Here is a 13,956-nt window from a genome sequence, read left to right as displayed (position 1 = left end):
TCAGACGAATCTGAGGCCGAAGATCAGAAACACTAGAGTCACCTCGTGCTGATGGCCCTCGAAGAAGAATCGGATAAAGAATCGGAAGGCAGGTCCGAACCCGAATCGAGCCATGAGTCCGTACTCGTTTCCGAAGGTCCCGATGAGGTAAATTTTAATTTAAATAGAAAATTCTTTAAAAGTATTGCATGTCTAAATAGTAAATTAATTACATTAGAAAAAGAGAATAAATTGCTTTTTGATGAAAATCAAAACTTCAAGGAACAAATAAAAAATTCAAAGCCAACTCAAGACCCAACACTTGAGGAGGAAAATTTAAAAATAGAAGTTGATAAATTAAAAAATCTCTTAGAAAAATTTACAACAAGATCTAAGAATTTAGATATAATTTTAAATAATCAAAAGGCAATATACAACAAAACTGGACTTGGCTACAAGTCAAGTTCGAATAAAACATTTAAATCGTTAATAACCCAGCACAAACAATCAAGTAAAGCTTGGGTTCCGAAAGCGTGCTTAACCACGCAAGTAGGACTTAACCAATACTACATACCTAAAGAAAAAATATATTATATAAAATCAAATAAATCAAATCAAAAAACAAAATACAAACCCAGACCAACAAATTCAAAATCTAGACATTTTAAACTCCACCAAGACTCAGAATATCATCAAGTCAATTATAACTATAAAAAGAACAGACATAAACCAAGAACTGAAAATCAAAAATAAAGACCAATAATTTAGGGGGAGGCTCCAGAATAGTTGGTACATCCAAAACTAACCTACCCGACAGGGTAACCCAAACTAACCTACCCGGTAAGGTAATTAAGACTAATCAGAAAGGAACCAAGTTTAACTTGACCTTTGGTACTGGTGAAATTTTGGATGATATTACGTTAGGAAAGCTTAGTCTATGCATGTATAGGAAGATATGGCTTCGACCTGGTGCATTTGGCTAAGTGAAACTAACCGAAGCTACCCTTTATGGATTCTAACCAATTAGACCAAGGTTTTGTATTAAGTTCAGTGGATAGGACTATTTAGAAAACCTTAAAGGCATGGTTACTCTAATAATGTCCAAGTGACTCACCATAGCCCAGAAGTTTATCCAAAGAATGTCTATTTGTTGAGCCCAAAACTAAACCTGAATCTAACACAAAGTTAAATCAAACCCTAAAACTGAACCTAATTCATCTCACAAAATTATAAGATTCCCCGATTGAAAACGTAAATCGGGTGAGATGACTAAGGACTAAATTAAATTAAATTAAATTAAAATTAAAATTAAAATTAAAATAAAATTAAATTAAATTAAATTAAATTTTTTAAAAAACTTTAAAAATTATCTTGAAAATTCTTTTAAAAAACTTTTAAAATTCTTTTTAAAACTTTAAAAATTATTTTAAAAAACTTTAAAAACTATTTTAAAAACTTAAAAAAAATAAAAATTATTTTAAAAATTCTTTTAAAAACTTTAAAATTCTTTTAAAAACTTTAAAATTTTAGAATTATTTTAAAAACTTTAAAAATTATTTTAAAAACTTAAAAAAATATTTTAAAAATTCTTTTAAAAACTTTAATTTTTTTTTTAAAAATCTTTTAAAAACTTTAAAAATTACTTTAAAAAATATTTTTTTAAAAAAAATCGTTACTTGAATAATCACATATAATAATAATAATAATAAAAATGATTATTTTACTAGTATTCTTACCTAAACAAAATTAGACTAACCTTCAATTCCTACATATTGTAGGAAACCAAGTGGATCTTGGACAGTGGTTGCTCCAAACATATGACTGGAGATCACACAAAATTCACTCAACTTACCTATAAAAGTTTAGGAACAGTTGCCTTTGGAAACAATGACAAACTCAAGGTAATTGGTATAGGTAATATTGAGCTTAAAATTGACTTTATTATTACAAATGTTTTACTTGTTGAAAATTTCAAATATAATCTCCTAAGTATCAGTCAATTGTGTGACACTAGGTATAAGGTTAGGTTCCTATCTTTAGAATGCTTAATCAAACACCTAGATAATCCTACGATAAGTCTAAAAGGATTTAGAAAAGATAGCATCTATGCTATTAATTTAATCACATCTTCAATTAAGTGTTATTTAACACAAAAAGAATAAACTTGGTTATGGCATAGAAGAATGTCATACACTAACTTCAGAAATATAAGTAAATTAAATGGATTAGTTAGAGGTTTACCAAAATTACCAAACTTAGTCTCAACAATATGTAATGCTTGTCAACAAGGTAAACAAATAAAGTATACTCACAAACCAACTAATCAAACTCAAACTAATTCAATTCTAGAACTTTTACACCTAGACTTATTTGACTCTCATGGGGTCAAATCAATAAATGACAGTTTATATTGTCTAGTAATAATAGACGACTATTCTAGGTTCACTTGAGTAAAATTCTTAAAAAATAAGGATGAAGCATTTAAAATCTTTACAAACTTTTGCAAAGAAGTTGAAAATGAAAAAGACCTTAAAATTAAAAGAATTAGGAGTGACAATGGAGGAGAATTTAAAAATCATAACTTTAATAAATTTTATCTTGAAAATGGATATCATCACGAATTCTTGTGTCCTAAAACTCCCCAACAAAGTGGAATAGTAGAAAGAAAAATAGAACCTTACTTGAAGCTTCTAGAACTATGCTAAATGAATACAATTTACCCAACTACTTTTGGGCATAAGCTGTCAGTACAGCATGCTATGTGCAAAATAGAACAACACTAAACAAAACACACAATAAAACCTTTTCCAAAATATATTATAATAAACAACCAAATATAAAATATTTTAAAGTATTTGGGTGTCCAACCTTCATCTTAAACATAAGAGAGCACTTAGAAAAATTCACCTCTAAAATAGAAAATGGAATTTTTGTAGGATACTCCCTAAACAATAGGGGGTACAGAATATATAATAAGGTTACATTAAGAATTGAAGAAACTATTAATGTAAAATTTGAGGAATCCAAACGACAAACCCAACCTCAACCAATTGAATTTATTCAAGAAAATAGTAATCAAGAAGGAACCAATGATTATGAAGAAGAAGAAGAACCTTTAGAAAATCAACCTCCTAGAACTATAAGAGTCAACCCAAATCATCCAATATAATTGACCAAATAATTGGTGATCCAGACTTAAGGGTTCAGACTAGGTCATCTTTTAGGAACCTAAGTCAAATTTCTTTGATTTTAAAAATTGAACCTAAAACCGTAGCTGAATCATTATTTGACCTAGACTGAGGCATAGCTATACAAGAAGAATTAGCTCAATTTGAACGTAATGAAGTATGAGACTTAGTACCATCACCCAAAAATAAGAAAATAATAGAAACAAAATGGGTGTTTAGAAATAAACTAAGCGAAACTGGGGAAATTACCAGGAATAAGGCTAGGCTAGTCGCTAATGGATTTAGTCAAGTTGAAGGACTTGACTATGATGAAACGTCTGCCCCAGTAGCTAAACTAGAGTCCATTAGAATATTACTCGGTTATGCAACCCATAAAGGGTTCAAACTGTATCAAATGGGCGTTAAATCTGCCTTTCTAAATGGGTTGATCAAAGAGGAAGTCTATGTAGACCAACCACCTGGGTTTAAATGTCCAGAGCACTTTGACTATATCTTTAAATTAAAGAAAGCCTTATACGGACTTAAGCAAGCACCCAGGGCCTGATATGAAAGGTTAACCTCTTACCTTACATCCAAAGGGCTTAACCAGGGTCAAATTGACCCGACCCTATTCGTTAGAATAATAAAAGAGGACATATTTATAGCCTAAATTTATGTAGATGATATAATTAATTTATAATTTTTAGAAGAATTCACAAACTTAATGGAACAAAAATTTGAAATGAGTTTAGTAGGAAAATTAACTTACTTTTTAGGATTACAAATCAAACAAACAAATGAGGAAAATTATATTTATCAACAAAAATATACTAAAGAATTACTTAAAAATTTTGGAATGAAAAATGCTAAAGAAATAAAAACACCCATGGCAGTTAACACTATTCTAGATGATGACCCAAATGAAAAATCAGTTGACTTAAAATACTATAGGAGTGTCATAGGTAGCCTACTGTACTTAACTGCAAGTCGACCTGATATTCTATTTGCAGTGAGTATGTGTGCTAGATACCAAACCTGTGCTAAAGAATCTCATTTAACTCAAGTCAAAAGAATCTTTAGATGCCTTAAAGGAACAACAAATGTAGGGATTTGGTATCCTAGGACTAACAATTTTGAATTAATAGGATATTCTGACTCAGATTATGCTGGATGCAAATTAGACCACAAGAGCACAAGTGGTGGATGTCAACTACTAGGTCCATCACTTGTCAAATGATTTAGTAGAAAGCAACACTGTGTTGCTCTGTCTACAACTGAGTCAGAATACATAGCCATAGGTGAATGTGTTGCCCAACTACTATGGATGATGCACACTTTAAAGGACTTTAACTTAAACATTACAAATGTAAAAGTATTAATTGATAATATTAGCTCAATTAATTTAACAAAAAATCCTGTGCATCATTCCAAAACCAAACACATTAAAATTAGGCACCACTTTATCAGGGATCATGTCACTAAAGGAGACATTGAACTCAAATTCATTGAGTCCAAATATAACTTAGCTGACATATTTACCAAATCCCTCCCTGAAAGTGAGTTCAGTAATCTACGCAGAAAACTAAGAATGCGTTTAATAGACTAGGATGCTAAAATTGCAAAACCCGTTTTCAAAAATAGTATTTTTAAATTCTAGGATAAAATCTTTATATTTTTTAAATCTTCAATTTCTAGAATTTTAAATCAGTTTTAACCTTAGACTAGAATAATCCCTTAGAAAGCATGTCCCCCTAGGGCTAGTACTTGAGCATCTCACCAACACCCAAGGATTCCCTTGTTTATGATTACCAAACATACAAAGGGGTGAGATGCATAGGCAAATTGTCTGGACTTAAGATGCTTATTTCAGTGGATCGATATAAGTCTGGGCGTTAAATACCAAACAGATATTAATCAAGTTAAGTCATTCAGTTTAGTCAAACACTAACTGATGCTTAGACTTAACTTGACTAACCAAGTGAAAGCTGCTATCCTCTAATAGTCAGTGAGTAGCTAACTGATTAGATAGATTTTGTAATATCAAGTTCAGGGGAGGTTAATTATTTTAAAATTAATCTATGATTTTTTTTTAAAAAAAATTCCTTTGGATTTTTCAAAATTAATTTTGAAAGTTAAAATTATTTTTTAAAATTAGCTGTATTTTCAAACTTTAAACTTTTCAAATTTAATTTTGAAACTGATACCTTCTAAACTTAGTTTTTAAAGTTGGTTTTGAAAATTAGACTCTTCATTTTAAAAATTATATTCTACTCAGGTTTAAAAACATACTTTTGAAAATTTATTTGGAAAATTGGAGGTTACAGACTCAGATTTGAAAAAAAAAATGTTACTTAGTTAAGTTTTACAAACTAAATTTTACTTAGTTTTAAAAAAACTTGACTTGTAAATTGAACTTGACCCTAATATTTTTTTTAAATGCTATCTTTGCAAATTATGTTTCCAAATTGCAACACTCTTTTCGAAAGATTAAGTTAAAATTACAGTTATCTTTCTAAAGTTAAACGTAGCTACTTTTTGAAAAAGATAAAAGTTAAAAGCTTAAATTATCTTTCTATGTTTTTAGCTTAAACTCCCCCAAGATGATCTGACTTATATTTCTAAATTTTTTTACCTTGCATTCTTTTGTTGCAAGTTGTTCTATGTTAATTATTTTAATGAATGCCAAAGGGGGAGGGTTAAGTGGTTTAAGTTAGTTAAACAACCAACAAAAACAACAAAATTTAAAAGCTAGCTTAACAAACTTATGCTTGCTTTTACTTGCATATTTTTTACTAACTTAACCAGGTTGTCATTGCATCAAAAAGGGGGATATTGCTGGTACGGTTAGCACTAACGGTCTAACTCAAGTTTTGATGAATGACAAAATAGGTTAAGTTAGTTTCGTTGTTATCTAACACTCTGATCGAGTGTGCAGGAGAAGCTCAGCTAGGTCGACGGGTCGACCGAATAGCTGGCACGAAGTCCAAACGGGTCGATGGGCTGACCAGACGTTTGGCACGAAGTCCAGCTAGGTCGACGGGCTGACCGAATAGCTGGCACGAAGCCCAGACGGGTCGAAGGGCTGACTGGACATCTGGCAGGTAAGTCACTGGAGGGGAGTGACTGTGAGGATGTGTTCCCGGGAAGGGAACATTAGGCGTCGATCCGACTTATACCCATTTCGAATATCTAAGTCAAGATCGTGATTAGATTTTGGTCTCGAAGAGACGGAATCTAGCTAATACTATGCTTGTTAAACTTTAAACTGTGCTAACACTTTATTTTGCAGGATAATACTATTTGCATTTTGTCTCAGACTAACTCTTTCTTGCAGGAGAAGGATTTTTTAGAGAAGAGTGGTTCGGGCGCTCGGAAGGGATCTGGGTGCTTGGAGGTCTGAGCGCCCGGAGGTAAAATTTCATCTGCAACGTCATTTCGCCACGTGGAGTGCCCTGGTTGGCTCGGCTACATCTTATTCAAGGCGCCCTGAAGGTTCCAGGTGCCCCGAACCTCCTATATAAGGAGGGTAAAGGCTGGAGTCATGACAACAACTCACGATCTACTCTTCTGTGCTCTTGCGACACTGCGAAGGCTCTCTGACAAATTGCTAATTTGTTTGTATTCTTTCTTATTGTCGGTTGTTTTATTTTCTAATAATTCCTGTACTTCTTTTGTAATCCATATTTCAAATTATTAGTGATTACCCATCGAAAACATCATTGTGTGAGGGCCTTGGAGTAGGAGTCGACACAGGCTCTTAACCAAGTAAAAAATTACTCGTGTCATTCGTTTTGCTTTACTCTTTCCGCTACGTATTTACTCACTCGAATATTTTTAATCGATATTCACCCCCCCCTCTATCGAACTCTTCAATCCAATAGTTTAAACAAGCATGTGTTGAGGGGGAGCATCCAACAATATAGTTCGTAGATAGTGGATGCTCTAGGCACATGATCACATAATGTGATACTCTTCAAAATTCTCATCATTCAGACACAAAAGTAAATGTACCATTTCCTTTGGTAATGGTGGTGAATTAAAAGTTATGGGAATATGAGATATTAGAATTTCTAAAAAAATTGTGATAAAAAATGTGTTATTAGTGAAAGACATGGTCTTTAATCTTTTAAGTGTTAGTCAACTATGTGATTCGGGTTATGGAGTTGAGTTTAACTCATCTCAATGCCTAATCAAGCATAGTGAACTAAACACCATTATTCTTATAGGCCATATAAGAGAAAATATTTATCAAGTTGAGTTAGTTGGTGCTACTAATGTGTTTGATAAGTGCCTCATGTCTAAATAAGAGGAGACTTGGCTTTGGCACCGGAGACTTGCTCACACCAACATGAGGAATATCAAAAGACTTTCGAAGAAAGAGTTGGTGCAAGGATTGCCAAAGTTGAAGTTTCAAAAAGATAAAATGTGTGATGCATGTCAAATGGGTAAGCAAACCAAAGCTACCCATAAAAGCAAAAATATTGTAAGTACCTCAAATGCTTTGGAGCTCATTCACATGGATTTGTTTAATAGTAGTAGATATATTTCTTTAAATGGTAGTAGGTATTACTTTGTGATTGTAGGTGATTACCCTAGATATACATGGATGTTCTTATTGAAACATAAGGATCAAACTCTAGATACCTTGATTACTTTTTGTAAAAGGGTAGAAAATGAAAAAAATCATAAGATAAACAAAATAAGAAGTGATCATGGAGGTGAATTTGAAAATGATAAGTTCACAAGTTTTTGTATGGAAAAATATTATAAACATGAATTTTTCACCCCTAGGACTTCTTAACAAAATGGAGTTGTTGAGAGAAAAAATAGGGTTTTGCAAGAGGCCGCTAGGAGCATGTTAAATGAATATTCACTTCATATTTTCCTATGGGCCAAAGCAATTAATACGGCTTGTTATGTACAAAATCGAATTTTAATACATAGGTTTCTAAGAAAAACACCTCATGAGTTATGATTTGGTAAACCACCTATAATTAAGCATCTCAGAGTATTTGGATGTAAGGTTTATATTCTAAACACCAAAGATCATTTGGAAAAATTCTCCGCTAAGGCGGATGAGGGCATTCTTGTAGGTTACTCAAGTCATAGCAAGGCGTATCAAATTTACAACAAAGAATCTAAATTAGTCGAAGAATCATTAAATATTGTATTTGAAGAAAATCCTCCTTCTAACCCTATAAAAACAAACGATGAAGAATTATAATTTGAGTTAGAGAAATTAACACTAAACGAAGGAAATGGTCAAGGGGGAGAAAACCAAGAGAGTGATGGTGAGAAAATTGAAACTTTGCCACTTGAACTCGAAATTGTAACAAATCAAGAATCAAGACCTACTAAGATTCATGTAAATCATCCCTTAGATCAAGTAGTAGGAGACATCACTCAAGGAGTGAGAACTCGATCTTACTTTAGAAATGAAGGAAGTCAAGTAACCCTAATCTCTTAAATAGAGCAAAAAATCATTGATGATGACTTGCTTGATCCGGATTGGATTTTAGCAATGCAAGATGAACTATCTCAATTTGAGATAAACCAAGTTTGAGATTTAGTTCCTAGGCCTACCAACAAATTAATTATTGATACAAAATGGGTCTTTAGAAATAAACTTGATTATAAGGGGATGATTGTGAGAAACAAAGCTAGATTAGTTGCTAGAGGTTTCAATCAAGTAGAAGTGTTAGATTATGATGAAACTTATGCACTCGTAGCAAGATTGGAGTCCATTAGGATGATGTTGACCTTTACCGCCCATAAGGGGTTTAAGTTGTACCAAATGAATGTAAAATCAACCTTTTTAAATGATATTATAAAAGAAGAGATATATGTTGAGCAACCGCCGGGGTTTGAAAATTTAGAGTGTCCAAATCATGTATATAAACTTAAAAATGCCTTATATGGGCTAAAATAAGCTCCTTAGGCTTGGTATGAACGATTATCAATATTCTTAGTATCAAAAGGGTTTCATAGAGGGAAAATTGATCCCACTTTATTTTTGAAAAATAGTGGTAATGATAAATTTGTGGCCCAAGTATATGTAGATGACATTATTTGTGGTTCCACAAATAAAGATATTTTAAATGAATTCATTAATCACATGGAGAGTGAGTTTGAAATGAGTTTAGTTGGCAAGTTAACATTTTTCTTTGGTTTACAAATTAAGCAAATCAAAGAGGGAATTTACATTCACCAATCTAAATATGTCAAAAAGTTATTTAAGAAATTTGGAATGGAAAATGCAAAAGATATATCTACTCCCATGACCACTAGTACTAAATTAGATAAAAATCTTGAGAGGAAAGAGGTTGACTCTAAGGTATATCACAGTGCTATAGGAAGTCTTTTTTATCTCACGGCTAGTAGACCCGATATACTTTTTACCGTGTGTATGCATACAAGGTATCAATATTGTGCCAAGGAGTCACATTTGAGTGTCGTTAAGCGAATTCTCCTTTATCTCAAGGGAACTCAAAATATTAGCTTTTGGTATCCTCGAACCGAAACTTTTAACCTAGTGGGATATACCGATTCCGATTATGTCGGATGTAAATTGGATCGTAAAAGTACAAGTGGTGGTTATCAATTTCTAGGATCCTCTCTAGTAAGTTGGTCAAGTAGGAAACAACATTGTGTAACTCTCTCCACAACCGAAGCGGAATATATTACTATGGGAGAGTGTGTATCACAATTATTGTAGATGACCCATACTCTAGAGCACTATAAACTTACCTATAACAATGTTCAAGTTCTTTGTGATAATGTGAGTACAATCAACTTGACAAAAAATCACGTCCATCATTCAAGAACAAAACACATAGAGGTTAAGTATCATTTTATCCGTGATCATGTAACTCAAGGTGACATTGTTCTAAATTATATTGAGTCAAAATCAAACTTAGCCGATATCTTCACGAAACCTCTTCCAGAAGTTGAATTTAGCTTTCTTAGAAGGGAATTGGGAATGTGTTGTATTGATTAAATCACATCCCCCATGATCACTTCAAAGGTAAGGCTCTTGAAGTTCTCTTAACATTTATCTTATCTCTCACAAAAAAGAACATAGGATTGTTCTATTGAAAATGTTTAGATGGGGTAAGAGGTTACATACAATTCTCTTGGTCATAATGCTTGTTATGATGCATTATTTTGGTCAAGAAAATTGGATTTCATATGAAACATTCATTTGCTCAATCATAGGGAAAGCAAGTGTACAAATCATCTGCATTTAGCCCAAAGATTATGATTGAAAATTTTATTTTGAGATACATATCAAACTCATTTTTGAAAAATCCTGTTGAAGTTTATGTTTGGATAAGAGTTACTCTTGCATAGTTAGTTACGAACTTACAAAAATTATTGAAGTTTTAAACGATTTCAAATTACATGTCAATCTTCGACAACAAGGACCATTTTCGTCAAAATTTATCTTTCCCTGACAATAGAAGATATACGTAGTGTCTACCCAAAATTTCATGATTTTTGGAGTAGTGTATAATTATTTCTACATTTATGAAACTCGGCTTTGAAAATAATCAGAACTGCAGTGGTTTGGGGTACTTCTTGCTTTATCTCTTTAGTACTGTAACCCTAGTGCATGAGTTTTATATTCAGATAGATACTATGTTTATCTTGACTCCACTCTTATTTTTCCTGCGTTTGATACTTCCACTCAAGTTTTGAGCTACTCGTTTCTATTTCTATACAGTCTCATGTTGCTATCTACGATATTTAATAGATACCAGATATTAGATACTTGATATTAGATGTTAGATATTGGATATATGGATACTAGTTACCATGTTTACCTGCTTTGTATGTTATACGTTTACATACCTTATTCAGCATGTTGGCTTCATATAGCATACCTATTTTCTGTTTATATATGTAACGCCCCGCCCCTCCTGCTAAGGCCACGGGGGTTACTCTACCCTACTTAACAACTTATTAACTTATTACAGCGGAAGCCTTACTTGTAAATTTTTGAAACATAGAATCCATATGTCATACCTTATATTATTTCAAGACATATAGGAATTAGCATGATAAAATGTCATGGAGTTACAATCATAAAAATATCAACCAAGCATAATTCATATTTAATGAAAGCAGGTCTTTTCTTCTTTAGCCAGTCACTACCCCACACATCTTGCTAGCCCCTCCTGCTGCTCCCCTAGTCCATCCAACCTTTGCCCTTATCTGTGGTACAAGAAAGTAAGCTGTGAGCACTCATGACTCAGTAAGTTCCTTTCCTACTCACAAAATCCGTATAGCATGTCAACAATCACAAAGCATCTATATCAAAGCATAAAGTATCATAACATATCATACATGATCATCATATATATCGTGAGCACAATCATAGATATCATGGCATAATCATAGCATAAACACAAGGTAGCATGACATATCATAACGTGATCATCATATTCATCATGGCATATTCATAAAGTATGTGCAAGGTGAACCTTTAAAACATGCATCATGTCTTTTTAAAACGTATAGCATAAATACTTAAACATAATCTCAACATAAGAGGGGATCCCGACTTGTACCACGTACATAAATGTGCGCGTCCTATCTAACACGAAGTCCAGCTAGGTCGATGGGTTGGCTGGATAGCTGGCACGAAGTTTAGCTAGGTTGACCGGCTGACCAGATAGTTGACATGAAGTCTAGATAGGTCGACGACCTGACTGGATGTCTGGCACAAAGTCCAGCTAGGTCGACGGGCTGACCTGATAACTGGCACAAAGTCCAGACAAGTCGACGGGCTGACCGGATGTCTAGCAGGTAATTTAAGGTAAGTCACTAGACGGGAGTAACTTGGTGAGGACACTTTCCCTGTTCGAGGAAATAGTAGGCGTCAATTCAACTTAGAACTATTTCGGAAATCTAAGTTGAAATCATAACTAGATTTCGATCTTGGTGAGACAGAATCTAATTACTACTCTATAATTGTGCTAACACTTTGTTTTGTAGGGTAGTATAATTTGTATTTATCTCGGATTAATATTTTCTTGCAGGAAATTGAGTTGCTGAAAAATGGTGGTTCGAGCGCCCGGAATGCAAATTCTATCCCGATGCAACTTAGAGCATGTTGATTGGCTAGCCCGACGTCATGCTCTAGGCATCTAGAAGGGATCTGGGCGCCCAGAGCTTCCTATATAAGGAAGCCACCACCTGGAGCAAGAAAAAACAACTTTTTCCATGATTGCTCTCGTGCACGCTGCTTCCAAGACACTCTTGCTACGCTGCGAAGCTTCTCCGATAACTTGCAGCTCAAATTTATTTTCAATTGTTGTCGGTATTTCCTTTAGAATTCTTGTACTTAATTTTGTAATCTTTTATGAACTGCTAGTGAATTGCCCAACGAAAGCACTCAACGAGTGCGGACCTTGAAGAAGGAGTCGACAAAAGCTCTGAACTAAGTAAAATTGGTTTGTGTTAGCATTGTGTCGTTTATTTTTTTGCTGCATACTCGATTCAAAATTTTCAATCACTATTCACCCCCCTCTAGTGACTTCCACGATCCAACATAGTGTTATCAGAAATCTCAATCGATTGGTCAATCAATTGGGAAGCTAGCATCTCACCCACATAGCATCGCTGCACTTACTCTCAATCGATCGGGCGATCGATTGGGGAATTCGAAATCCAACTTAAAATACTGTTGACCTAAGTCTCCTCTCATTTCAAATTTTCTCCTTCTCGACTCGTCCTGTGCCCTAATTTGGGCGATTTCCTCGGCGATTCTCCCACCTTCGTCGGCTGCCTTCTCCGACGGTCTTCACCGACAACGAGTGCTCTCATTTTCCTCTCCCACTTCCGCTCTTCTCCTCTAGGTGGACAGGGCTCACGGTCCACTGGCTTCCTCGTCTCCTCGTCACAAACTCACACGCCTGGGTGTGGAATCTGAATCCTAAGTAAATCCTTCACTTTTCTTTTACTTTCTCTCTAAACTTTGCTTTTATAATCATGTTTCTAATCTTGCTGTGTTTTTGGCGCATTTCATTCATGCATCATATGCACGACATTGCATTTTTTTTTACATTGTGTTGCCTGTGGCATTGTGCATTTCATTTCATTCCTCATCGTTTAGGAAGAAACAAAAGGTTAGTGAGTCAGGTGAGGGTTCGCCTCGGCTGCAGTTCCTCTAGGGATGTAAATGAACCAAACGGTTCGCGAGCTATTCGGAGCTCGATTTGGTAAAAAGCTCGTTCGAGTTCGTTCGTTTATCTTATCGAGTCGAGCTCGAGCTCAATTTCGAGCTCGACAGTTTTATCGAGCCGAGCTCGAGCTTAAGGATATTCGGCTCGGAGCAAAAAAGACGAGCATTAAATCGAGCAAAAAAACGAGCCTTAAACCGAGCCAAAAAACAAGCTCTAAAACGAGAAAAAAAAATGAGCTCTAAAACAAGCCTTAAAATGAGCTTTAAAATTAGTCAAAAAATGAGCTATAAACAAGCCCGAAAATGAGCCCGAGCTCGCTTAACGAGTTAGGCTCGTTAACTTTGATAATCGAGCTTATAATGAGCCGAGCTCGAACTGTTCGCGAGCTTAATAATTCAAAAATGAGCCGAGCTTGAGCCTTGTGATAAAAGTTCAATTCGAGCTCGAGCCCGAATATAACTTAAACGAGCTGAGCTTGAGCCTAATACTGTTCGGCTCGGTTCGGCTCATTTACATAAGTCCCACCCTCAACCTCCCACTGATCAACATTTTCCGAATGCTGCTTTGCAACAAGATTTTCATCGAAACACCTTCAAACTGATTCCTCCTCGGTCCACTGATCA

This window comes from Zingiber officinale, chromosome 6A, assembly GCF_018446385.1.
Source record: "Zingiber officinale cultivar Zhangliang chromosome 6A, Zo_v1.1, whole genome shotgun sequence".
Taxonomy (NCBI): Eukaryota; Viridiplantae; Streptophyta; class Magnoliopsida; order Zingiberales; family Zingiberaceae; genus Zingiber; species Zingiber officinale.
The sequence above is the reverse complement of the archived record's forward strand: the minus strand, read 5'-3'. Positions refer to the sequence as shown.